Source organism: Uloborus diversus, chromosome 3 (assembly GCF_026930045.1).
Source record: "Uloborus diversus isolate 005 chromosome 3, Udiv.v.3.1, whole genome shotgun sequence".
NCBI lineage: Eukaryota > Metazoa > Arthropoda > Arachnida > Araneae > Uloboridae > Uloborus > Uloborus diversus.
This window is the reverse complement of record NC_072733.1, coordinates 141,111,080-141,136,530: the sequence shown is the minus strand read 5'-3', so window position 1 is coordinate 141,136,530 and position 25,451 is coordinate 141,111,080. Positions and strand designations below refer to the sequence as shown.

The following is a 25,451-nucleotide window of genomic DNA, read 5'->3' as shown; positions in this document are numbered from 1 at the left end:
TGCCTTTGCATATGTCTTATATATAAAATGTCTGACATATAAAATGTCTTACATATAAAATTGAAAAGTAAATGACTTAAATTTATCACACAAACAAGTGAGTTGCCTGAATTTTGCTCGTTTAAATTTCTTTTGTGATTTTAAGATTTCATCTGTACTAAATTATTAATTATCTGACTTTTATTAAAAATTTAAAGTTAGTTCAACTATTATATCACATATTTAGTATTGCTATTTTAAATGATCAAGTCTAACGCATACGCTCGTCAATATATTAATTTTAAAAAAAACTTGTCAGGAATCGGACAGAAATTAAATATATAGAAAATGTTCGTAATTATTATTATGACTATGTAATATTTCTTTTAATACGTTGCCGAAGTTTTCTTCACTGACTTTTTCAATGAAATGCCACATTAAAGTTGGCGGCAGGACAGAAGGATACACAAGCATAATTTCAAGGGTTACCTACTGTTCTTCATTTATTATGCTACAAATGGGACATACAGAAAAAAAAAAAAAGATTGTGAACTTGCTTTATGACATAGAAATCTATTAATATCACTAATGTGCCATAACTACAATAGTTTTAATTTAACATTCGTGATATACGAAGGGACTAAAATGTAGCAGTGTAAACTTTGAGTATGTTTACTGACACAAAATGTATATAAATTACTTAAAAAAAAAAAAAAACCGCCTTCAAAAAATACCCAGGCACTAAAAAGAAAAAATTAACTGATTACACTTATATTATATTTCCTACCCAAACATAGAAATGAAATTTATTTTACAATTCCAGTACAAAAATCAACTAAACACCGAATTATAAAATAAACACCGATTTAAATTACTATACGATGAATTATTTTAAATACCTAACGAATTATATACGATCTCTTAAATTTTAATAACCTTTTGAAGTCGGGGCCTCCTATAAACAACTACATAACATTACTGACAACCCACTGAATCCTGAATTAAACACTAATTTAACTATACGCGAAATTAGTCTTTAAAATTAAACCTACTTAGTTACGTTAGGTAGTAGTTTATATGAAGCCCCGACTTCAAAAGGTTATTAAAAATTAAGAGATCGTATATAATTAGTTAGGTATTTAAAATAATTCATCGTATAGTAATTTAAATCAGTGTTTATTTCATAATTCGGTGTTCAGTTTAGTTGATTTTGTACCGGAGTTGTAAAATAAATTTTATTTCTATGTTTGGGTAGGAAATGGAATGAAAGTGTAATCAGTTATTTTTTGCTTTTAGTTCCTGGGTATTTTTTGAAGGCGGTTTTTTTTTATTTAAAAGTAATTTATTTTTTGCTTTTTAGTGGTGTAAATAACACGGCGAGCGTCTCGGAGACTTCCGACGACTGTGAAGAAAGGCTTTTTCAAATGCGTAACTATGTACAAAAAAAATTGTCTTCATCATTTGTTCAACTTTATCAAAGTTTGCTTTCCGAAAGCAAATGCAAGAGTCACTAAAAAAAAAAAGAAAGAAAGAAAACGAAATCACTTTAAGTTTAAATTTGTAAATTTTAGAATTGTAATATTGTAAATTGTAATTTATGTTTCGCAATTAGTGTTATGTAACTCGTGATAAAAGTCGCATGTTTCTTCACATGGCCCCACTATAAATGAAGATTAAAAAATCCACTAGAATGACTTTTATGTTTGCTTCAGAGAATCATTAATTCAAAATTTTCATTATCATTACTCTTAATAATATCTATTTTTAGTACTTTCTTTAACTATAGGTAAAGAAAGTATAAACCTTTGTTTTATGGCCTTTGTTTATCAATGGGTTTTATATTTAATCGCTTGTGAGGGAAATTGCATAAACTTTATTGTTTAACCCTTAACTTTTCCCTAAACAACAACTAGGGTAAATCAAAGATTTGGAACCTAAGTTAGACCACCCCTAAACAAAACCACCACTAATAAAAAAAAAAGCATAAAAACCGATTCACTAAGTGAGACGATATACAAAGTTAATAAAGTACAAATCGATTTAAATGTGAGTATGATATTTGAAGACCTGAACTTGATTAACATCAGACCGCCGAGGAACTATGCTGTTTCAAACAAAAAAAGACTTATCCTTATCGGTATAGGCAGGGGCGTGCACAGAAATTTTTGAGCCCATCACAAATGACTTCTCCGGGCCCCTCTCCGTATTGTTTACCCCTATATTTCACCGTTAGTTACAAAAATATTGGGCCCCTTCCAGGCTCGGGCCCGGGCCAACAGGTGTCCCTCCCCCTCCCTGTGCACGCCCCTGAGTACAGGTGTCTTCGAGTATTTACGGAACATTGTACAAAGAAAAAACAAATCCGACGAGTTCAGAACCTCCTCCTTTTTTTGAAGCCTGATAATTAATATAACCCTTATTTCAAATTGAACTGGCGGCATCGTGAAATAGTAAATCCAGAATATTGGTCAAACTTCAGAAATCATACACAGTTATAATGTATATTATTATGGAATATAAATTAAATCGTGGGGAGGGGTGTTCTGTATTCAATTCCCCCTCAATTGAACACTAAATATATTTAAAAATTGGAATATTATATAAAGAACTTGATATTTTAGTGCCTAAATAAATTTATTTATTAGTAAATAAAATATTAAGGTAATTGGTTCAACTATTAAAGTAGCAAAATATATTTTATTTACTGCTTTACTACGCAGTAATAAATACATTAGTAACACCTATAATAAAAAATTACCATGCGGCGCAGCGTTGAGAAAAAAATTAATCATCCATGTGCCGCGAGAATTAAATATTGTTTAAGAGAAAGCTAAAAGCTTAGGTGGGAAAATACACCGATCACAGCAACACCACGTGACCATGACGTATGAAATTTAAAGTTTCTTGGATTTCTCCGGGACCCCTTATCAGATCCAGACCAAATTACAATGGGACCATCTGGGAAGCATACCCTTCCAAACAAAAAAAAAAATTTCAAATCGGTCCAGTAGTGTTGGAATAATTCGAAAACACGCATTAAAAGCCGCAATACGAAATCATAACCTCCTTTTTTGAAGTCGGTTAAAAATAAAAGTTTCGACTAGTAATACCAAAGACCAGTAATACATACTTAGGAAAGTCACTTCTATTTCCGTTCATAGCCCCTCCCAGTGGAATGGAGTGGACCAGTCGCCATTCAATTGTGAAATTTCGGTTTAAACTGGACTTTTGCATTCTTAAGGGTTATTCCTTATAATTACCATACCCGCGCACACCTGTATCTGAATTTGAAGTCCCCATTATTTATCACTTATTGATGGAGCGGTGTATCCCCAGAAATATAATTATACATTAATGCTAAATTATAAGCATGCTGAGTTTCAGTTTTAATTATTTTACATTATATCTGCAAATGTAACTTTAACATAATGAGGTGACAAAAGTCATGGGAAGCCGTATCACTGCACTGCCCATTTATACACATTGTTGTACAACATTATTGCCATCTGTTGTATATTTACATCTAGCTATACCATAACTTTTGTCACCTTAGTATGAATAATACTGGAACTTTCTTCACCGAAGATCTGCGGTGCGACTCGTACGGAACATGCAGGGTTTCCAAGATTATTTATAAAACAATTTTAGAACGATAAACTTTTTCGAGTATTAGATTGAGTCCAATACTCTGGTTTTGCCCAAAAAAATATGTCAAAAAATTGTAGAACAAACCCACAGAAAAAAAAGTTTTAGATATTTTTTTAAATATTAAAGGGGGGACTACCTCACGATTCTCTCCCAATTTGGTACAAATGTTAATGTTTTTGAATTTTTCACATCTCTAGACTTTCAGAAGAATGTTAATGGTTGATAAAATGCTCCCTTCCCCTCCAAATAAAAATAATGACTATAAAAGTCAAAACTGAAAAAAAAATGTGGGGGGGAGCATTTTTAAGAAGTGCGGGGTGGTGGGGGGAAACAGTGGTCATATTTGAATTCAGAAGGTCATTTTACGTAAGATTCTACAAGAAGGGTGTCATAAGTATTTTGAAGGATATTTTGCCGCGCAGTATACAGTGCCGGCAAAAAAATCTTTACATGTGGTTGGCAATTAAAAACCTGACATGCAAACTTCTTGTCATGATTTTACTTGTCATGCTCACTAGTGATTTGGACGAATACCGAATATTCGGCTTAGGTTGTGGCCGAATATTCGGTGTTAAAGGGTTTTTTTTGCCGGCACTGTATTAATCAGCTGTAAGACATTAAATGTTTTATACATTTTTAAACTTTTGTAATTTTTATTCTTTCAGCTAAGTTTAATGCGTGTTTGAGAAGTGAAACAAATGTTATCGTTCGGATATTCAATTTAATGTAGTGTAATTGGTGCAAGATTAAAAACTTCCTTTTCGTATTGCATTTTCATTTTTACGAAGTGAATGATTGATTAATATTACAAAAAGTTCTTAATTTTAAATCATACATTTCAACCTAATTGACTCAATTTTTTCTTTAAAAATTCAGTTTTCACAATAATTGCTTACTAGCATAACGAGATGAGATTTGTATGCATATGAATCTTCATTGCATCTGCTTATTGCACCTTTATTGCATAATATTTTTTCAGCTGTGTCTAATGACTAAAATCGGTGGACTGGATCTATGTCCTAAGGCGTAAAACGCAGTCCCAGAGTTGCATAGGGAGCTAGAACTCTTTTAAAAGATTGCTCTGGACTTCTAGCAGCAAAAATAACGCAATAAGAGATCTGTCTCAAGCATCGCATGCGTATGCTAATACTGTTTTCTTACATGAATGGACATTTGTAGTCAGTGAACAAGTTACACAAGTAAAGAAAACAACTATGAATTGAGCTAAGGATAATTTGTGTGAATTATAATCAACTTTACGGGTTATACATGAAGTTTGTAAATCACCTGATTATCGAGATTTTTAGAAATTTTGTTACATAAACGAACCGTTATCACTGTAGCATTAGCATTTTTTTTATTTTGGGAATAATGTATTTACTTTTTGTTTTCGTGGCAACAAGCTTAACGCTAATTTAAAGTCATAAATTTTGAAGAATAAGTTAAAGCTTAACGCTAATTTAAAGTCATAAATTTTGAAGAATAAGTTAATTTATTTGTTTAAGTTCTTAAATAATTTTGTTGAAGTTCAATAAAATGAATAAGTTTTATCTTGTTTACTTTCTATTTCAGATGAAATGTTGTCAAATTAACTATGTTTCCAAAAATCGGACCTCAACAAAACTACATCTTTAAAAAATCAGCACACGTACTTGCTTAATCTTGAAGATAAATATTAAAAAAACACGAAATATTAAATATGTTAGCACAAGAAAGAAAAATAAAATTAGCGTTCAGCAATGTAAAGTATTTAAGAAACATAACCACGTAGCCATGATGGACAGATAGGAGGAGCAAAACAAATGTTTACAAGGCACTATTATCCAGTTTATATCAAGAATACTCATTTTTTTCCTCGTGAACAAACAGATTTTTTAAATTTAGACATAGCCACTTTCTGCTGCATTAAAACTGTTATGCGTTAAGTAAATGTTTTAATAACGCGAGAAATATTTTTCTTGTTAACGCCCAGATGTTTTTCATTGATCTGGAATTCCAAGGTTATAATCTTGTCAATGCCCTTAACGCGTTAAATATGTATTGTTGCAAAATAAATAGCTCTCGAGCGAGGTAAAATTGGAGCTCAAGGCCCAATACGCCTCACATTACACGCTTTTTCGTGAACAACGTTTTAATAGGTGCCCTAGATAAATCATGAATTTTGGCTAAGAAAAGTATGCCCTTCTTCAAACGAATGCCTCGTGTCAACCATTAATTAATCAAGAACTCATTTGTATTAATTTAGGCGATTATTTTATATGATTTATACTCACTCTCAGAAATGCATCCTCAAATCTTACGAATTGTTTGTCGCGTTTGACGAAATGGCTTCAAGAAAAATTCTCCGATTAAACTTTTCGTCTAATTGACGAACATTTCATGAGATTTGAGCTGGAGTTTCTGTAACAGCGAAAAAAAGAATCGTCATAAGAGACAAAGGATTTCTAACGATTGAAGAACAGTCGAAAGTGAGCGATTCATTTCTAAAAGTGCTTCTTTCTATTGATATTTAATGTAACTGTAGTGCGAGAGATGTTAAAATGTTTTAAGCGTGTGCTTTAATAGTACGAATTTATAGTATCCATTCATTACACTACATGTATTCCAGACATGTAAATGTTGGTATGAATCCATCATAAAAAAAATCGTAACAGTGTTTACAATATATAATTGCAAAAGATCTATAAAATGTACTTAATATGAAGGAATGTAAAGTAAACGGAAAGAAATAGATTTGGCTTCGAAATGTCAGTACAAGTGAAAAGATCGAAATTTCAGTGGACTCTCGATTATTACAAATTTAGTCTTACTAAAGCATTTCTTTGAGTAATACTTTTTTCCGTTTTTAATGATATTACCAGCAATTGCTACATTTTTCTTTAATAAAATGTATTTGTAAAAAAAATGTTCTCCAAACTCCTTCACCCTCTTATTTTTTTTAACTGTCTAAGACAATAGTTTTTCTTTTAGAAACTAAGCACGCAGGGGAAAGAATATTTAACATTTTTACAATTTTGAATTTTATTACTCCTACCTTAATGTCAAATTGTTTTACATTTTCTATCTTATATTTCAATGTGAATGTTTACGCTTTCGAGACATTTTAAATTTCTAAGAAACGAACAAAACAGACGTTTAGATAAATGTAGGTGTTCAAAAGACACGAGTAGGAAGTGGAATGGCTTGTTAGTCAAATCGAATTAATACAATAATAAAATGCCTCTTAAATAACAAACTCATTATGTTGTTCATTATCCTGCGCCCGGTATACATCATCTGCTTTCTAAAAAAAAAATTCCTGGGAAACAAACAAAAACTTAGTGAAGAAACAATTTAGAAAAAAATAGAAGATGGATTTCTAACACCTGAGAAGTGAAAGAGATGCAACAGTTTCTGTTTTTCGTGACTAGACACTTAAGCCTAAGAATCAGGAAAGCTAGAGAGAGTTTGAAACTTTGCCTTAAATGAACTGGTTTCTCAAGTATGTGCAGTAAAATTTACAAGAGAAAAAACAAGTAAACAGGTGTTAGAGAAATGAAATTAGTGAGCCTAGTAAACTATGAAAAAAAAATTTTGAATATTTTATGGATTGAGTCATTTTAGTCCCAATAGTAAACATTTTGAAAAATAATCTTTTTTTTAATAGAGGTATGATCTTCTTTTAAATGAAAAAGTTCTGAGTATTTGATTTTTTTTATATTTTAGTTTTACTTAGGGGAGAATTGGGAGGAATGGAATTTGCGGAAGAAATAAAACAGCTGCATTTATGTTTGAGTAAAATATTAGAGTTCATTTTTAGTTTTTTCCGCAGATAGTCTAAGACTCCTTTTTGTTTCTAATTGCTAAGTCAGCTGCAGTATAATTTGCTGTAAAAAGAGAAAAACTAATTTTTAAGCTTCAGAAACAAGTTAAAAATGATCATTTTTTCAAACATTTTTAAATCATGTTATTTATAAATAAAATTTTATAAATTTATAATAAACTCCAAGATACAGCATTTGAAAACAACAATCATATTAAGCCAAAATTTTGAGTACTATCTTTGATAAAATTTTTAAAAAGCATTCTACAGAGGGAAGAACAGGACACGTAACTTTCGTCTTTAATTAATGTTTGCTTTTATTCTCCAATTTTTGAATTTCTATGCAGATAATTATGTTAATAATTCAAGTCTTTACCTTATCTTGATGTTGCTTATTAGCATTAAGTGTTTAGATGTTGCAATAAATTAACTTGTATTTTGAAAAATTCTGAATTTTCGACCTTTAGTAACAATCATAACAAATTTACTAAATGAGAGGCAGCAAAAAAAAAAAAAAAAAAAAAAACTACATGTCAACTACTTAAATTCAAAAAACGTAAAAATTACAAAAAACTTCAAAAAAAAAAAAAAAAAATCACAAGAAAAAAATTTGGTGCAAGTATGGGTGCTCTTTAAATGAGACACAAGAAATAATTTCAAATGTTTTGAAACAAGATGAAATAATGTATAAAAATGATAATGAAGGGAGAAAAAAATGCAAGAATCAGAAACATCTGCCCAGATTTGACTCATAAATCATTTAACCCAAAGTTCTTTGCAAGTGACTTCCGATAAGTTTTCACCACAAAGAAATCAGTTTTTTTTATCGAAACATAGATATGTCCAGCATGTATCATCATCACTGCCTACAAAGTGCCGTGCGCGATGAAGAACGATATCGATTCATGGGTAGATTTTTTTTTCTGATGCCCTTAAGCCTTCTCACACTTTTGCCCCAGGCTAGTCCTTTCAATCAGGAAAACTCAAGGCGTTTTCTTAAAACCATTTTCATCAATAACTTTGTCAATTGATCCTTGTATCCCATGTATCCTTGTGTCCAATGATGACATTAGACCTCGCTGTTTTGCGTTCTGAAATTCGAAAGTTCTTTTACCTCAAGGCAATTATTAGACGAAAAATAAGTACTCTAAGTAGTAAAAATGAGGACCCATATTTACACCAATCACCCTAAAAATGGTACCCATTATCTCATGAATTTCAAATGCATGCGTGACTAAAAGCGTGCTCTTTAAAGTAACTTAAGATGTACGGATATCTATGCGAAATTATTATTAAGAAACTATAAAAACATGAAGAGCTAACGAGTTCAGATGCTTTTCAACAGTTTCTTGTCCAGAATAAACACAAATATGCATAATAACTCACGTTGCATCCACACCACCGTAAGCGCGGGCTACTTGTGCCCTAGGGTCCTTCTTTGGCCCAAACGGAGAAAAAGATCTAACGTCCTCTGTAAACCTTCAGGCACAATTTTTTCAACATATTTTGACAGATTCCACAGAGAGCCTCCCCAAGCACTCAATTATGTATACCAAGCAGTTCTATAGCTATACTCAAGAAGCAAAACTAGAGATTCTACGTTCATTGTGCTAATATGTGCCTTCATAACCTCTCAAACTTCTCCATGTAGAAGCAGTTCTACAACAACTAAGAGCTTTTTTAAGTACCTAATTTATAAGCACTATTTAATACTTTATGCCGTAGTATAGTTGTACTTCTCATTTCTGTTAAGGCTTTTTTTTATTTAATTTGACAGTGACAGCTTATCTCTTAACTTAAAAATTACGACCTACTTTGGCCCAGCATAAAAACTTGAAAAAATCTGCCAGAGAGATTTGGAAAAGTAAAGAATGGCTAAAATTAAGTCTCTAAACTGGAAAAATACAAGAAAAAACCTAGAACTCTCGGCAACGGATCGAGAGATTGCAGACTCAATTCATCAGGGCTCAGTTACATGGCTTTCATTATGGAAGATGAAGAGAAATTACAAATTGCAAAAGGTTTAGAAAAAAAAGTTTACCCAGTTGCATCTACTTCTTACTAATATTGTTAAAATTTGTTGGAAAGTTTACAGAATTTTATTATTAGGGAATGGAATGAGCTCAGGTTTCCCCAAAGATAGCTGTTCATGCGAGAGAAGAAATAGCGAATGTTGAGAGCATGGAACGCAACAAAAAGTTTTGAAAGTGACCGAAAATTTAGGATCCTTTGTTTCACGAAAGGTCTTATCTTGTTAAATTATTCAACCTCCAAACTTATGAAAAGATGATTGTTCTCCGTCGGTAATTTTTGAGACAACAACTAGGTATGCACACACATTTTTTAAAAAATCCTTAAAACAAATAGTGTGACTCAAACTTCTTGTAAAATGTATTTTTCTTTCAAATAAATATTTTTCCCTATTAGCACAGGTCTTTCTTTGTCTCTAGTTAGTTCTACAATGATTTTAAATAGGGAAAACCACTTTAGGCCAAAGTAACCCAAACGCCAGGGTAATATTGGCCCAAATGAAAAACAATAATAAGGGGTAAAAATACATGGAAATAAACTGATCACTGTTCAAAAATTGAACCAAGAGATCTAGATGGGTAAAAGAAATTTCCACAGCTTGGAAGTATAAATAGTTATAAATTTATTGTGTGTGAGAAAAGAATGAGAAAAGTTTCAAAATCTGGGCCAAAGTAGCCCGTGTGTAAGGTACTTGAAAAAATTGTTCTAACTGCTAGATGCTATTTTATACCCTCATCTTCATCTCTTTCCAAAGTACTCTGGGGAGGACGAAATGGAGGACAGCTTATTTTCATACCTTTTCCTCAAATAATAGAAATAAATACATGTTAGACACCGACTTTGCGTTATCGTGATAGCAGTTAGTTACAGTGCTATAGATTAACTGATTTAAAAAATATATATTTCAAAGCTTTACTTGTATTTAATTATTTCATTTAATTTTCAAGAAATTTGAACGATACATATTTTATTTTTTAAATTAGAAACTGAATTAAATTTTCATTGCATAAATTATAGTTTACTTTTAAAATATCAAAAGTTGACCTCTCCCCCTATTTTGCCTCTGAATCAAAAAGAAAATTTAATACAAAGAGATTTCGCTTTTTGAACTACTTTTGCATAAGTTCGAACAAAAGAAAGCGTCTAACAAGCAGTGAAAAGTTTTTTTTTTTTTTCAATAACAGTTTTACTTCGCATTATAACATCATATTTTTCTTGTTTATTGTTCCTTTGTTGACAAAACAAGAGAAAGTTGTAAAACTTTGCTTGTATTTTCTAAGCATCAATAGATCATTGAACTTTCACCATAACAGATTTGAATATGCAAAAATGTCAGAAATAGTTTCTCTAAACATGAATTCATAATGTCAACCGAGACATTCAATAATGAGATAAAAATCTGTTCGAACGATTAGTTTAAGCTTTTATGAATTTTCAATCTGGATGCAAAGATTTTTTTTAAAATCTTATTTAACGTGTTTTATAAGAATATTAGAAATCTAACGTACGGAATTAATCTTGCGTTTCCGTATTTGCAAATCCCTTTTCATCTAGACGGAACATAAATTTGTAGCGTTTCCTTCTCAGTTACAAAACTTTCCTTTAAGTATAAATCGTTTAATGTTTCATTGGAATATCTAACTTGTATCATATGTGCGGCATATAAGCTTATTATATTTGATCTGAGAGACGATATTTCTACGAGTTCGATTTATACTGACATAAGTCAAAATTTTATAATTTGAGTTAAGCACAGATTTGGGTTTCTCTTTAGCTCTTCCATTAAGTGTACCATTTTCGCAAAAAAAAAAAAAAAAACTAGGAGAACACGAAAATTGTCAGCTGACCGAAACTACTATTCAGATGTGAATGACAGTGACATAAGTCAGTTTCAATACCGATGATTCGACCAACAGTCAGAATTTTCTGCTATTAGTAGCATCACTCGCTCATAACTGTCCTTGCATGGCTTAATTTCAGTAACCCCCTTGTAACTTTTAGAATACAGTATTAAAAACTAACATTTTTTTTAAAGTTACTATAAACAAGTTACAAGTAACTTTTCATAAAATTTATGCATAATAAAAAAATATTTTTGTTTAAATACAAATCTTTCTCTTAAAGCTAAAATTTACGTAACTTCGACTTTTTTTTTTTTGTTTGCATTTTTTTTTTTTTTTTTTTTTTTTTACAAAACCCTTAACTACTCTAAAAAATTATGCTGGATGACTTACGCTATTTTTTTCCCCTACCATGACATCTGAAGTTGAAAATAACGTATTTTTCCACAGGTCCGCTTTTATTTTCCTACGAAATTTTAAAGTTATAGACACTACGAACAAGACATAAGTGAGCCCCGCTTTTCAGCAAATCGCAACACGAATAGTGCTTCATCAGAGAAGAAATTCTAGGAACTTCATGATAAAATAGGCTTTTCGAACCGTGAATAACACCTTCAGAGCTCAAATTTTCGTGAACTGTCTTCAAAATAATCTTTACAAACCGTGAATTTTCTATTAGTATGCAAGCACAAAATTAGAAAAACACAAAGGCTTAAATTTCACGGTAAGTAATCTGCAAAATAATAAATAACATCATCAAATAGCACAAATTGCAGATTACTACAGACACTTGTTTCAGCGTTGCAAGGATTTTTTCTAATGCAAAAGAAATGAGCTTTATCGGATGTCTTTTTATCCACAAGCTCGTTTCTTTTGCATTGAAAAAGGCGTCTCTTAACACGCCGAAACACATGTCTGCAGTAATCTGCAATTTGTGCTATTTTACGTTGTTATTCTTAATTTTACTTTTTATGCAAAAAGATATTTATTAAACTTAAGTAATCTGCGTTTGAACTAGATAGTTCATTAAACTGAAACATATGCATTTCTCCGTACTGTGAAAAGCTTATCATATTTGATACACTATAAAAGAATGTGTAAGGTTACCAGTATTAATGGATGTAACGTTACACGAATTCTGAAGTGTGTAGCATCATTGCTTTAAAAACTCATTGTTGCTTAAACTGTTGGAGAAACCTTACACTATGGTTTCACTAGAATTCAAAGCACATGCGTAAAAGATCAGAATAAGAGCAAAGTAGGTAATCTCTTATTCGCGAAACGAAGACCGGCCTTGGATTCGCGTTGATGGTTCGAACACCATTTGCAATAAGAAAGAGAGAAAAAAGCTGCGTCTTTTAAATCATAGATGAATTATACTTTGCGAACTAACGTTTCTAATGCGTATAACGAAAAATTGACGTTCATATCCGGAACGACGGATGTCAATAACCACGTACCCACATTTTTCAATACGATAGAAACTACGAAAAAAGCCGTTGTTTTCGTTAATAAAGTATACATATTCGATCCTGAAGATTTCGCTTCAGTTCATGTGCTCAATTGAAGAAATATGAAACTTTAATTGATACATTTCAAAAGGGGGAAAATGATTCTAGGGAAAGCATTGTGCTTAGGAAGAAAAAGTGGTAAAAAAAGAAAAACTCCGAGTCATTACTTTCTCCATTTTTATCAGTTATTTCCTTTTTCACGTGCTAGTTTTGCCCAAGAATGTTTGCCGAAACTTGTTACGGTTAACCCTGAAACCTACGAATATCAGTCTCCGGAAGAGGGAAGTGTTTATGCGGGTCAAACGAAAGCAGTCACTTTCACTGCTTTTTGGCTTCTAGTATAACCAGTCCCAGGTTAACCTGGTCTCGTTTCGGGCGTGAACTTATGTTCAGCCTCTGGAAAGGTGTCTTGAAGTGCTTTAGCTCTCTGACTGACCGCCTAAGTATACGTACAAGATGACTCGATAAATACACTAAACGAGCACTTATTGAAAATTTAGTCGTACCAAAAGTTACCCGCCATAAGCATTCGGGCTTCGCAATTTTCAGGAAGTGAAATTTCTATTTAGAGGAATAGAAAGTGATTGTCATTCCCTCTCTTAAAAACAAACGAGATTTTTAAATATTTCAAAGTTATATAAACATTTTGTATTCATGCAGTCATTTTTCGTCAGAATATCTGTTCCTGGCAGGTAAGGAGCACCTAGGCACAAAGACAAAATTAACTAGAAGATGAGTTAAAGTTTTTCTTTTATGATGATTTGTATCACTGAATGTCATTTGTAGGTTTATAAAATTAAAATTCGCTTCGGTTATGCCCTGTACCTCGCAATACAGATATAATTTTTCCTTTATTTCACACATGGCGTCTGTTTCTTTAATATCGGTTTCTCATAAAATGGAGAAAAAAAAGTAATTTTTTTTTTTTTCGGAGCAGTGAAATGTTTCAGTTTTCTTTGCAAACGAAAGTGGTGAAACGCTCCTTTTTCAAAATAAATAAGAAAGCAATGCAAACATATGTATGTTTAAATGCTATATCTTCATGCGGGAATGCGGCTGGTGCACAAAAGAAGTGAGGGGTCAAAAGAGGTGTGAAGGGATAAGCGGGGGGGCTCCTAAAGTTTTTTTTTCTGTGAAATTGGGTGACAATTTTAAATTTTAACGTTAATGATTAAATGACTTCTTAAAAAAGTGAGGAATATAGCCTCAAAATTCAAAGCAAATGGCCAGCGTAGGGTTTCCTCTTCCAATCCAAAGTTCCATATTTGTGAAATAACACGAGAAAAGCACGTTCATTTGGAATTTTTAACATTTATTTTTGAGGAATAAATCAATTTATTGAGTAAAAACTTACTTTTCAATCAATTGTTAGTTTTTAACTCTGAAAAGTGAGGGGATTAGGTTCCTTTACTTTTGGAAGTAAGGGAGAGTTGCCCGTCACCCTTCCCACCCCCCTTCCCTCCGTACGAGCTGCCTATGGTAGGGGAGGAGCAATGAATTAGGAAATTCAGAATGTTCCAAAGATACTCATTAGGCGCCCTTTCATCATTATAGGACCATAATTAATGGATAGTTTAATTGAAAGACAATTAATATTCTTCCGAAAATTGGGTAGTGAAAACAAACTTGTATGTTTAAAATTTTGACACCAGTCAAAAGAATGGATGTTTTTTCTGCCCCTGATATAATTTGTTCGAAATTGCCAAAAATTTAATTTACCAGAAACGAATCTATTGTCGTTTTAATTTATTTATTCTATATCAAAACAGAATTTTCCACATAAAAGCAGAATTTTCCACGTTGATCTTGCCGTTTCAAGGAAAATACTTCAATGTCATTTAAAGGGATTTTTAGATGCGAGGAAAATTTATAAAAAAGCGAATAATCAGGTAGTTTCCAAGCTTTATAGATAATTAAGGGTTAAGTTTCCTTCTTCCTATTGAGTAGTTGAAACGTTAAAAATATAAATTATGTCATCCTCCTCAATGTATCTTGAAAGTTTCAAGAAACATTGAGGCCACTTATTCCAAAAATGTTTAAAGAAGATAATAAGTATACAATATATTTTTATGTTGTTTTTGTAAGAAATGAAATATCATTTATAAAAATGATTGAAGAAAAAAGCATAATTGTTATTAAGTTGTCGTTGTTGAAAAGAAATCCTTCAAAGTTTAATGTTACATATTGCCTCATATGCTAACAAAGCTTTATTCATTTTTTTTAGAAATTAAGTGTTTCTTAGAAGAATGAAAAAATATTATTAAATATAAGAAGGAAACGTGGGAAAAAATGACTAAACCACAATTCCAAACGGACTTTTGACGGAGGACTTACGATTTTATAAGTAAGTAAGATGGGTTCTTGTAACATGAAATTTTTATTTTTATTTCTGTCAAGTGTTTAAAATTATCCCTAGTTATCTAAAACATACTAACTCTTTAGTAAACGCTTGAGGTAAAATTTATTTATAATGGATATTTTACTTTTCGTATTTTAAGAAAGACATTCAAAATCAGCCCATGATTTATTTATAGCTTAAGTAGCATTCCATTAAAAAACAGCAAATGAAAATATAGGACAAAATAAATAAATAAAAATAAGATTTTTATCGTTATGTGAAAATAGCTAATGAGTAAACCAACATTAGCCAAGCAGCAACTTCTTTGAAAGCTGAAAGCTGTTTTGTGTTAAGCCTTAAAAAACCATAAACTTTGCGGTATGTACCGTCAAGTGGGGTTAATTTGGCCTTTTGCGGGTAACATTGGCCCAAAAAACGAAAAGAGATTGTCTAATACTCTATTAGACATATGAGAGTGATTATTACTTACTAATAGTTGGTAGCACTGAATTGACTTTATCATTACTGGTAGTACTGATTGACTTCGAGCTAATGCTACCCACAAAAAGACCAAAGTTGTTCCTAATGACGGTATGTCAAATTTTGTGAAAATTGACTCAGTATATTCCTTGCGAATGGTGTCGCTATAGTCCATAAGAGATGCAAAACTAAAACTATTTTGATTAATTTATTATTCAACTCATAAATGTTTGTATAATTAATCACATTACTTACATTAAATCCTCAATTAAAAACTGATATTTTATAAAAGTCAAAGCACGGCAGTACGAATGTAGATCTATTTCATTTGCAATGTTTATTAAAAGAAGGAATTAAAGTATTTTTTAACCAATATTTTATTATTATTATTTCGCCAAAAACTAAGCTTCTGATGTCTCAACACCAAGGAGAAAAAAATTCGTAAATTATTTGTATTCAATAATTTATAAAGTAAATATGAGTTGGGCTCATATGTCCATAGTTTTAAAGGACTAAAAAAGAGGTTCTTTAAATTTCAAGATACGTTTTTGGAAATTTGTAATACAGTAGACCCTCGTTTTACGCGGGGGTTACTTTCCACGAAAATGCCGCGCAAATTAAGACTTAATAGGAGTGTTAAAATAGGGGTTTGGTCCTATAGATGAAAAAAATACTTCATTTTAGTGTTTAAATATAGTATATAATAAATTTAATGTGTACTTATTTCGATACAAGTGTATATGCACAAGTGTATAAAGAAAACATGAATTAACTTAGTGTTTATAAAAAAGAGCTGGTTATGATATTCCTTTGGCAGTCATTAATTATTTTTCTCTGAAGTTTTTTGTAGGGCATTAACACATCCATGATCACTCGCATCATTTATATAATTTATATTTAAGATCATTTGCCATTGTCTAGGAATGGCATAAAATTTTCAATCTGAAACCTTTTGGTTGTGTCTCATCGATGTCGGTATCCTCTTTTGTTACTCCTCCTTTGTCACTTCTAAAAGCTCTTCTTCCAATGAACTCTGAATTGTGTGCGATTAATAACTTTACTTCTGGAAAGAGCTCTGAAATCAGTCGCAAAAAAAAAAAAAAAAAAAAACTCTCCAGTGGCTCAAGCTAGCATATTAGCACGTCAAAATGCAGTTCATTGCAGGTTATCTGCATTCAGAGTTTGAATTTTGAGAAAGAGGAAAACTTAATCTGTTTTCAATGCCACACCCGCTTAAAATCAAAACTCTTTCGTCTATACATATAATAAAACAAGATGTTTGTGTGTGTGTGTGTGTGTGTGTGTGTGTGTTTGTGGCGCGCATCCTGGGAAAACGGTAAGGCCTAGAAAGACAAAATTTGGTACACAGGTGCAGTTTTTGCTGAACCTCGGGCTTCGATTTTTGATATTTTAATTAGAAAAAAAGTTATTTAATGTTTTATGTTATTTTTAGCACTTTTTAGTTCTTTTGACCTCACAGATCTCGATACAATCGCGCCAGACGGATATTTTTTGTACTATTGTGTAGGAAATTTAATTTTAAATATGATGAATGAAAAAATTTTGAAGATAGAGCAATTTTTGTATTTTTTATAGATTTTTGAAAAAACCTTTATTTTACATTTTTTTCTGGGTTTAGTTTTTTTCGAAACCCATCCTGCGACAAGTATTGAACCCTCAATTCTAAAATTTTAATTGGTAATAGTAAAAACATTCCGCCCCCTTCAGAAGAAAAAAGTTTTGAAAAATACGCAATAGTTTTTTTTTTTACAATTTTTTTAATGGCAGAACACAACGCGGGCTGTTCGCTAGCCGACTGAGTTCCGAATTTACCTCATCACGTGATCCAACTGAAATCGTTTGCCTTCTCTTCACCTTTTTTTTTTTTTTTTTTTTTTTGCAAGAGCTACTTTTTGAACACTACGGGGAACATAGAGCTTTTATTTTTGAGGGCTATTTTGATTACATAAATAAAGTCCGCGATTTTTTGCATGATCTTTGTTTCTGTTACGAATTGGCGGTTAGGTTAGGTAGATACAGAGATAGATAGAGGTTGAGTGGACAAAAAATGTTTTTGTGTTTTCGAATTAATACTTCTATACATATAATAAAATAAGATGTTTGTGTGTGTGTGTGTGTGTGTGTGTGTGTGTTTGTGGCGCGCATCCCGGGAAAACGGTAAGGCCTAGAAAGATGAAATTTGGTATACAGGTGCAGTTTTTGCCGAAGATATGCACCTCGGGCTTTGATTTTTGATATTTTAATTAGAAAAAAAAGTTATTTAATGTTTTATGTGTTTTTTTGCACTTTTTAGTACTTTTTACCTCACAGATCCCGAAACAATCGCACCACACATATATTTTTTGTACTATAGTGTAGGAAATTTAATTTTAAATATGATGAATGAAAAATTTTGAAGATAGAGCAATTTTTGTATTTTTTATAAATTTTTGAAAAAACCTTTATTTTGCATTTTTTTTTTTGAACCCATCCTGCAAAATGTATTGACCCCTCAATTCTAAAATTTTAGTTGGTAATAGTAAAAACATTCTGCCCCCTTCAGAAGAAAAAAGTTTTTAAAAATACGCAATAGTTTTTTTTTTACAATTTTTTTAATGGCAGAACACAACGCGAGCTGTTCGCTTGCCGGCTGAGTTCCGAGCTTACCTTATCACGTGATCCAACTGAAATCGTTTGCTTTCTCTTCACCTTTTTTTTTTTTTTTTTGGCAAGCGCTACTTTTTGAACACTACGGGGGAACATAGAGCCTTTTTTTTTTTGCGGGCTATTTTGATTAAATAAATATTTTTTTGCATGATCTTCGTTTCTGTTACGAATTGGCGGTTATAGGTTAGGTAGATACAGAGATAGATAGAGGTTGAGTGGACAAAAAATGTTTTTGTTTTCGAATTAATACTTATATAAATAAAAAAAGATTGTACTGTCAGGAGGTAGATATGCACAGATCGTATAGATTGATAGATAGACAAATATAGAGGTCGATATAGCAGATAGACAGCAAGAAAGAGGCATGCCCGTCATTTAAGGAATTTCAACGGGGTGTCAGTGCCCCCCCCCCCACACACACCATGACTTTGAAAAAACAATGCTTTCACATAAAAGTGGAAGTGCTTTTTGTTATTTTTCGACAAAATTTGCATGAAGAGTACGTCGTTTGTGTCTCCCCCTCCTTTAAAAAGATTCCAAACGATGGAACTGGAGATAGATCTAGAAAATATTTTATTCAAACTACTAATGATATAGATAGATATAGATTGATTGATACCACCACGAAATTCGTTTAAGCAGCCGCCGAAGGCGGCAACATCGGTGTAAAAAGGCGAATGATAATATTGAGAAAAAAGCGAAAAACATTGATTAATACCGTCGCTAAATTGTCTAAGCATCCGCCGAAGGCGGCAACTCTGGCGCAAAAAGGCGAATGGCGTAAAAAGGCGGACCAGCTGGTCGCCGCAGGCGGCTAGTTTAAAATAAAATAAAGATGTCAAATCTAAAACCGCGTATAATCAAATCCGCGTAAAATGAAGGTCTATTGTATGACACTGTTGATCTGCTCATCAATAAATAAAACCAATGCATATTCTTTTGCTTGTGTGATGATATGATCCCCTCTCCGTGTATGCTTATGAGAAGATCACGCTATTCTTTCATCTGAAAGAAAATCTTCTGCATCACAAAATGCCGTAGTTTACATAAAGGGTGAACAGAAGTCGTGACCTTATCACGCGCAAATTTGACAAGGGTTTCACTCGGATGATTCCACGCGGTTCAGTTCACAACAAATATTCGACGTAGGAAACGAATAGTTTTTATTTGGAGTGCGGAAGGAATTACCATTTTTCAGAAAATGTATAAAATTTTGGTAATTAATTTAAAAGTTCTCTTGTTTCTTTTTATTTTTTTTTATTTTTTTAACGCTTAATTGTAATTAAGATTAATGAGAATTTGAATTCAAGTTAAATTTGCAATTGAATTCACTCAAGGTAAAATGGGCACAAAAATTAAAATGAGATGAATTTTTAAATAATTCCCTTTCAAATATGTTCTCAAATGAAAAAATATATGTTCATTTAAAAAGTTTAAATATTTTCCACAATTTAACCAAAACTAATTTTAGTTTGAAAAAAGAAACCTTTTCATTTCAAGATTAATAAAGCAACGTACATTTCGCTTTAAATGTTTCATACATGAATTTTAAATGCAGTTGGAACTAACAGAGACTTTAAAATTGTTTTAAATCTCAAAATAAAAAGTAAAACACTATCTTATATAGGAGTAAAAAAAGATAATTTTATGATAGTCTGAAGATGAATGCGAGTTTGAAGAATGTTTTTAAATCAAATAAAAGTACAAGCATGGTTAAAAATTTCATATTTGCCTAATTATTCGGATTTCATCTTCAGATGGCGAATCATGTCTGTGAAATAAATAATTCCTTAAAGTGTTTTTCTCCAAAAGAAGTATCATACTTCATTAACACCAGATATACATGAGAGTAAATATTTTGCATCTGGAACTTATATTAACCATACACTACATAATATATTGAACACGGGAACTGAAAAATATTATTTGTTCTCACTGTCGTAAAGTAAATTTCATATATAACTACGTACTTCATTTTAGTGCAGTTAGTGTAATTTTATACGAGTACTTCATAAAAGCGATAAATTATTTTAAACTGTCGGATCAAAAATTTTCCTTACGTAAGATCTTTATGTGTGACATTTGTTCTTTATTGACATGAAGAAACACGTGGTGTAATGGGTCATTTTTGACCTTCCTATTTAATAGCAAACCGTCACAAAGTATTCTGGATTGACAAAGATAATAATACATTGTAAATTAAAGATGCGTGGTGTTATTGACAAGCATTCTATTCATAGGATAGAGATTAAAAAAAAAAAGTTTTTTAATTTCTCGTGATTTTGTTTCAATGATTACAGAAAGGCGAAAATTTCTGCACAGCAAAAGTCTGATAAGTTAAATGGTAATACATTGAAAATCATAACGATATAGAATTTTTCTTACCTTACATCAAAGTTCATTTCTCAATGAGCTTGGACCAAATCAAATTAGCTTTAGTCAAATATTTGGAAGTTTTGTAAGTAATAAGAAGTGACATAACAATACAATGATTCTTCATCAATTTTGGGAAAATTTAAAACGTGATCATAAGTTGAAGAATATCGTCGCCTCAGAGCAACAATAAGATGTCTAATCCCAGAAATAACACTATCTTACTGTTGCTCTGAGGCAACGATATATTGTTATGCTTCCTTATACAAAAATACTAATTTTTAAAATATTACAAATATTGCTTTTTTTGTGAAGTACGCAGATCGCATATTTTTTGAAGTATGCAGATCAAGTCAAACACCCCCATATTTTATTGACATTTATATTCAAATAATATTTTATCAATTACACCACTTGTTACAGTTGGTTTTCTTTTCTTTCACTCTCTCTCTCTTTCTTTACTATAAAACAAAGCAATATTCTAAAAGACTACATTTGACGATATATAAAATTGTCAAACAGAAGGGGGAGGGGAGCAGATTCAGTGCTTGTGTATTAATTTATACGTCTATTCATTTGTAAAAAAATATCTTCCTGATTTATTTCAGAATGCTCTTTTTTTGGAAAATTTTGATTTTAATAGGACTACATTTGTATGTTAGGAATGCAAATGAGTTTTAATACGAAGAAAATAAATTCAAAACGTAACTGTACATTAATAGTATAAATAAGTACCTTAGAATTTTTTTCCCGCTTATTCCGGAAAGTTGTTTTATTGGGTTGTTTCAATAAAATCTTACTCTATCTTTCCCATAAGCCACTGAAATAAATCAATAAACAAATAAAGCACATGGTTTAAGAGCCGAGTTTTAAAAAAAAACCATCACTGACTTCTGTTAATAGCAATCGATGATTATTCGATGGCTATTTATGAAAAGAGGATCGACAGTTGTTTTTGAATATTGAAAAGCAGCACTTACTTTCATGAACCGGTAAAAGAGCTGAATGAACGTGTTCTCTGCTAAAACTGGATTCCTTGCAAGCTAATCTAGCCTTGATAAATGTATCGCACGCTGACACTTGCTTAGAGACGGAGAATTAGATCAAACAAATCTTATAAAGACGCTTTAAGTAGGTCAATCCCACCTTCTTTTGAACCAGAGCCCGTTCTGGTGGGCGCAATTCATTCCCGACTTGGTGAACCTTACTGTGCAGGGAGCAGCTATGCGCAAAAAGTCAAATGTCTTTCAAGCAAGCTCGAAGAAAAGAAAAGTATGGACTCATTAGAATACAAAAAGGTATTTAGAACCTCTCGATTCCTTTTGGTGGAAACCTTCGAAAAATTCGGTTCAATGCCATATGAAATTGAAACACTAAAATTGAAACAAAGATGCTTCATTAAAGAGAAACGTAATTAACAGCCGAGTGGAAAGAAAAAGAAAAACTCTTTCTCGATAAAGCTATGTAAAGAACGAAATATAATGATGATTTCTCTCACTCTCTCTCTCTCCCTCTTAAACCTCCCCTCTTTTTCACCCTTTTTAGACGCTCCATGAAGTAAAAGAGTGACGGCCCGTTTCAGTCCTTCCCGATTAGGGTGGACGAAATTTGTCCCTTTTGAGGCGGTGGAAGAGAAAAGGGTGGATCCTATAGATTCTCTGTTGAGGCGGTCGCTCTGGCTTGGAGAAATTTCTACCTGCTGCGATGCTCAAAATCAGTGGCGCAGCGAAGGGGGGAGGGGAGAAAACAGCCCCCAGAGCCATTGGTTTTAACATAAATGCTAATTCTAATACAGTAGTTTATGCACATGAAAGGGCTGTTTTGATCAAAAAAAAAACCCTTCAGAAGTTATTTTTGAACAAAAAAATCACATTCAGAAGGTATTTTTTGATCAAAAAACACCCTCCAAAAGGTAAAAAACCTCCAGAAGGTAATTTTCTTCAGAAAATTCCCCTCTAGAAGGTAATTTTGATTTTAAAAAAAAACCTCCAGAAGGTATTTCTGGCTGCGCTAGTGTTCAAAATAATGTTCAAAATAAATCAACTTTTCGTAGCTTCTTATCATATCGTCGCTTCAAAGCAACTGTAGGATATTTTATTGCTATTCCTGGGATTAGATGTCTTACTGTTGCCCTGAGGCGACGATATATACTGTTCTAAAAAGAAAAATAAAACACATTTCAAAAACTTGGAAACTAAACTTGTGACACCAGAACTAAGAAAGGAAGAATAGACTTTCTAGATGAAGGTTTTGCCATTTTTAAAATAAAGCCCTGGAGGTTATTTTCTGACATGAGAATGGAAAGTGAAAGGCTTCTGAAGAAGGTCTGGGCGCACAACAGGAGGTCATGCCAATGCTGATGATGATACCAAAGAATGATGATACTATCGACACATGAAATATGGTAGCTCATTACCGATCCGTAGATCAAATGAGGTAGTGAGAAGCAAAGGGATGCAAATGGACTATTTTAAGTTTTGAATAAAACGCGTTTAAGGATCAGATCCTAGGTAGACTTTCATTGAAATTTTTTTCTAAATCATGCTCTACAGCAGCACCTACCACGGCTACTAGTACAGTCTCTTGCCTCAAGACAGAGGAGAGGTTCACCTACCATTTGTACTGGTTACCTCCAAATTTTTAATTTTGTCACTTGCATCCCTTCGCTTCTCACTACCTCAAATGGTACTGGGCAGCCAAAGAAACAATAAGTTATTTCTATTTTATTTACTGTGATGCATTTTTCTGGGGTTTGTACGAATTCCTATATCTTTGTAACAGAAGAGATATTGCAACTATTTTAGTTAGTTTACTGTTTATTAAGCATTTCAAGATTATGAATGGGACCCTTTCAAGCCATAGTGGAGCCCTGGGTAGAGAGTTTCATTCTAATAATACATCATCCCAATATTTTAAGCAGTTCTTTTAATTTTATGTGAACCTATAAGCATTAAAGGAACCTATAAATACACATTCTGGCCATTCCACCGTCACGTGCGGGATAATCAGACGCTAAAATTTCAGCAACATTTTGTCATATCTTTTAATATTTTAATTAAACAGGGGTAGACACATTTTTTAATCTTTTGATACGAAGATATTCCGGACACAGTTATATTTTTACTAAATAATTTGTTATTTAAAATTTAATTTATTTGCATGCGTCAAGTGCGGGACATCCAAAGTCAACCTCTTGTGACGAAATCTCTGCTGTCTAAATTCTGCTGTACGAATTAGTTATTATTTTTGCTCTATTAATATAGCAGTGACAAAATAAATTGTAGATTTTGAAATAAAAGGTTCCAATGTAAAGGAAACATATCTCAATTGATGAGAAACAATAGTTTAAACCGCTGGAAAAAGAATATGTATAGGGCAATTCCACGAAAAAGTAGTCACTTTGTCCTCACGTAACGTTTCATATAATTCATTAAAAAGTAATAATTTGAAAGGGTAATTACGAAATCTTTTGCTTAATAAATCACAGATGCGTTTGTAATTTGTTAAGTAGTAAAGTTTTGTTCATTCGTTTAAATTATTAGTTTTAATGAAATATGTATATGAAGCGTCAAGCGCGGGACGAAATTACCGTTTTTCGTGGAATGACCTTTTCATGTTTTAATACTCATCTTTGTTTATTCAATATACACGTTTTTTGTATTTTTATCTCTATTTTCAAACAGAAATCTCCGGCTCTCTACGGCAGCTTTCTCTTCGAATGTTAAAACTGAAAATTTTAAATATTAGTGGTGTGAAAGTGTTCCGATTTTTTACATTTATTTAAATAGAACTAGTCGACCCGTGCGGAACTCCGCACTGTACTTCGAAACGTGTCATACGGCATTTCGCTCTTTACAAATTTCAAAGAAAGAATATTATGAAGAAAAACCGAAAAAAGTAAACGGAAAAAAGTAAGCGCACAAGAGAAGGCATGTAATTTGAAGACATCAGTAACAAAACCTCGTTAAATACAACGTTGTGATTATTTGATCATCGCTCCCCTTTTGGTTGTACGTATTTTCAATGCAAATATAAATATCATTAAAACTGTGGCTGAAATAAAACGCTGAAATAAAACGTAATAATAATAAAATGTGGCTGACGTAAAAAATCAATAATTTTGGCAAATACAGTCCTGCCCATGTGAGCATCTGACAGAAAAAAAAAAGAAACATTAAAGAGATATTTAGTGGCACGGATTTGAACTGGCGCCATTCTGATTAAAAGTACGACGCTCCAACAAACCTAGCAACTGTGCCTTCCTTTTCGAATGCTATTCATTGAAGGCATGCGTAATAAAACACAGTAAAAAAGTTTTTCGCCGAAAAAAATATAATAAGATCATGCGTCTATGTTTTGTCATTAGCCAGCATGATACGATTTAAAATCATTCGTAAAACATTGTATTTGATTAAAGAATGAGGAAGATCTCACGTAGCGATTGAAACAAACATTCTAGAGAAGTAATAAATTCGGTTGAAAAAATAAGTGTTTTTATTTTTGAATATTCAACAATTTCCCATAGCAGGCTTCTTTAACCTTTGTTGATTGCAGGCTTGTACGGCTTAAAAGCCCGCACTTGTTTTTTTTTAATCGAACATTTAAAATTCAAAACCAAAACCAGTTGAACTGAGTCCGTTTTTTAAGTGTAACTTTTCGAACGTAGACAATTTTTTTTTTTTTTTCAGCTGAAAGCAGAGGAGTAGAAAATGATTTCTTACTAATGAAATTAATAATAATTTTAATGTTTTATATCGTATTCGAATAAATAATTAAAGATT

At 32.0% G+C, this 25,451-nt stretch overlaps 1 protein-coding gene across 1 annotated transcript in view; it reads right to left on the bottom strand.

Moving 5' to 3' along the window:
* LOC129218118 (uncharacterized) overlaps window positions 1-21,760 on the bottom strand; it is a 37,032-nt gene extending 15,272 nt beyond the window's left edge. Inside the window, exon 1 of the mRNA XM_054852323.1 lies at window positions 21,651-21,760. The gene's annotated coding sequence lies outside the window, so the exon portion shown is untranslated. The remainder of the gene's footprint in view (window positions 1-21,650) is intronic.
* Window positions 21,761-25,451: the final 3,691 nt, after the last annotated feature.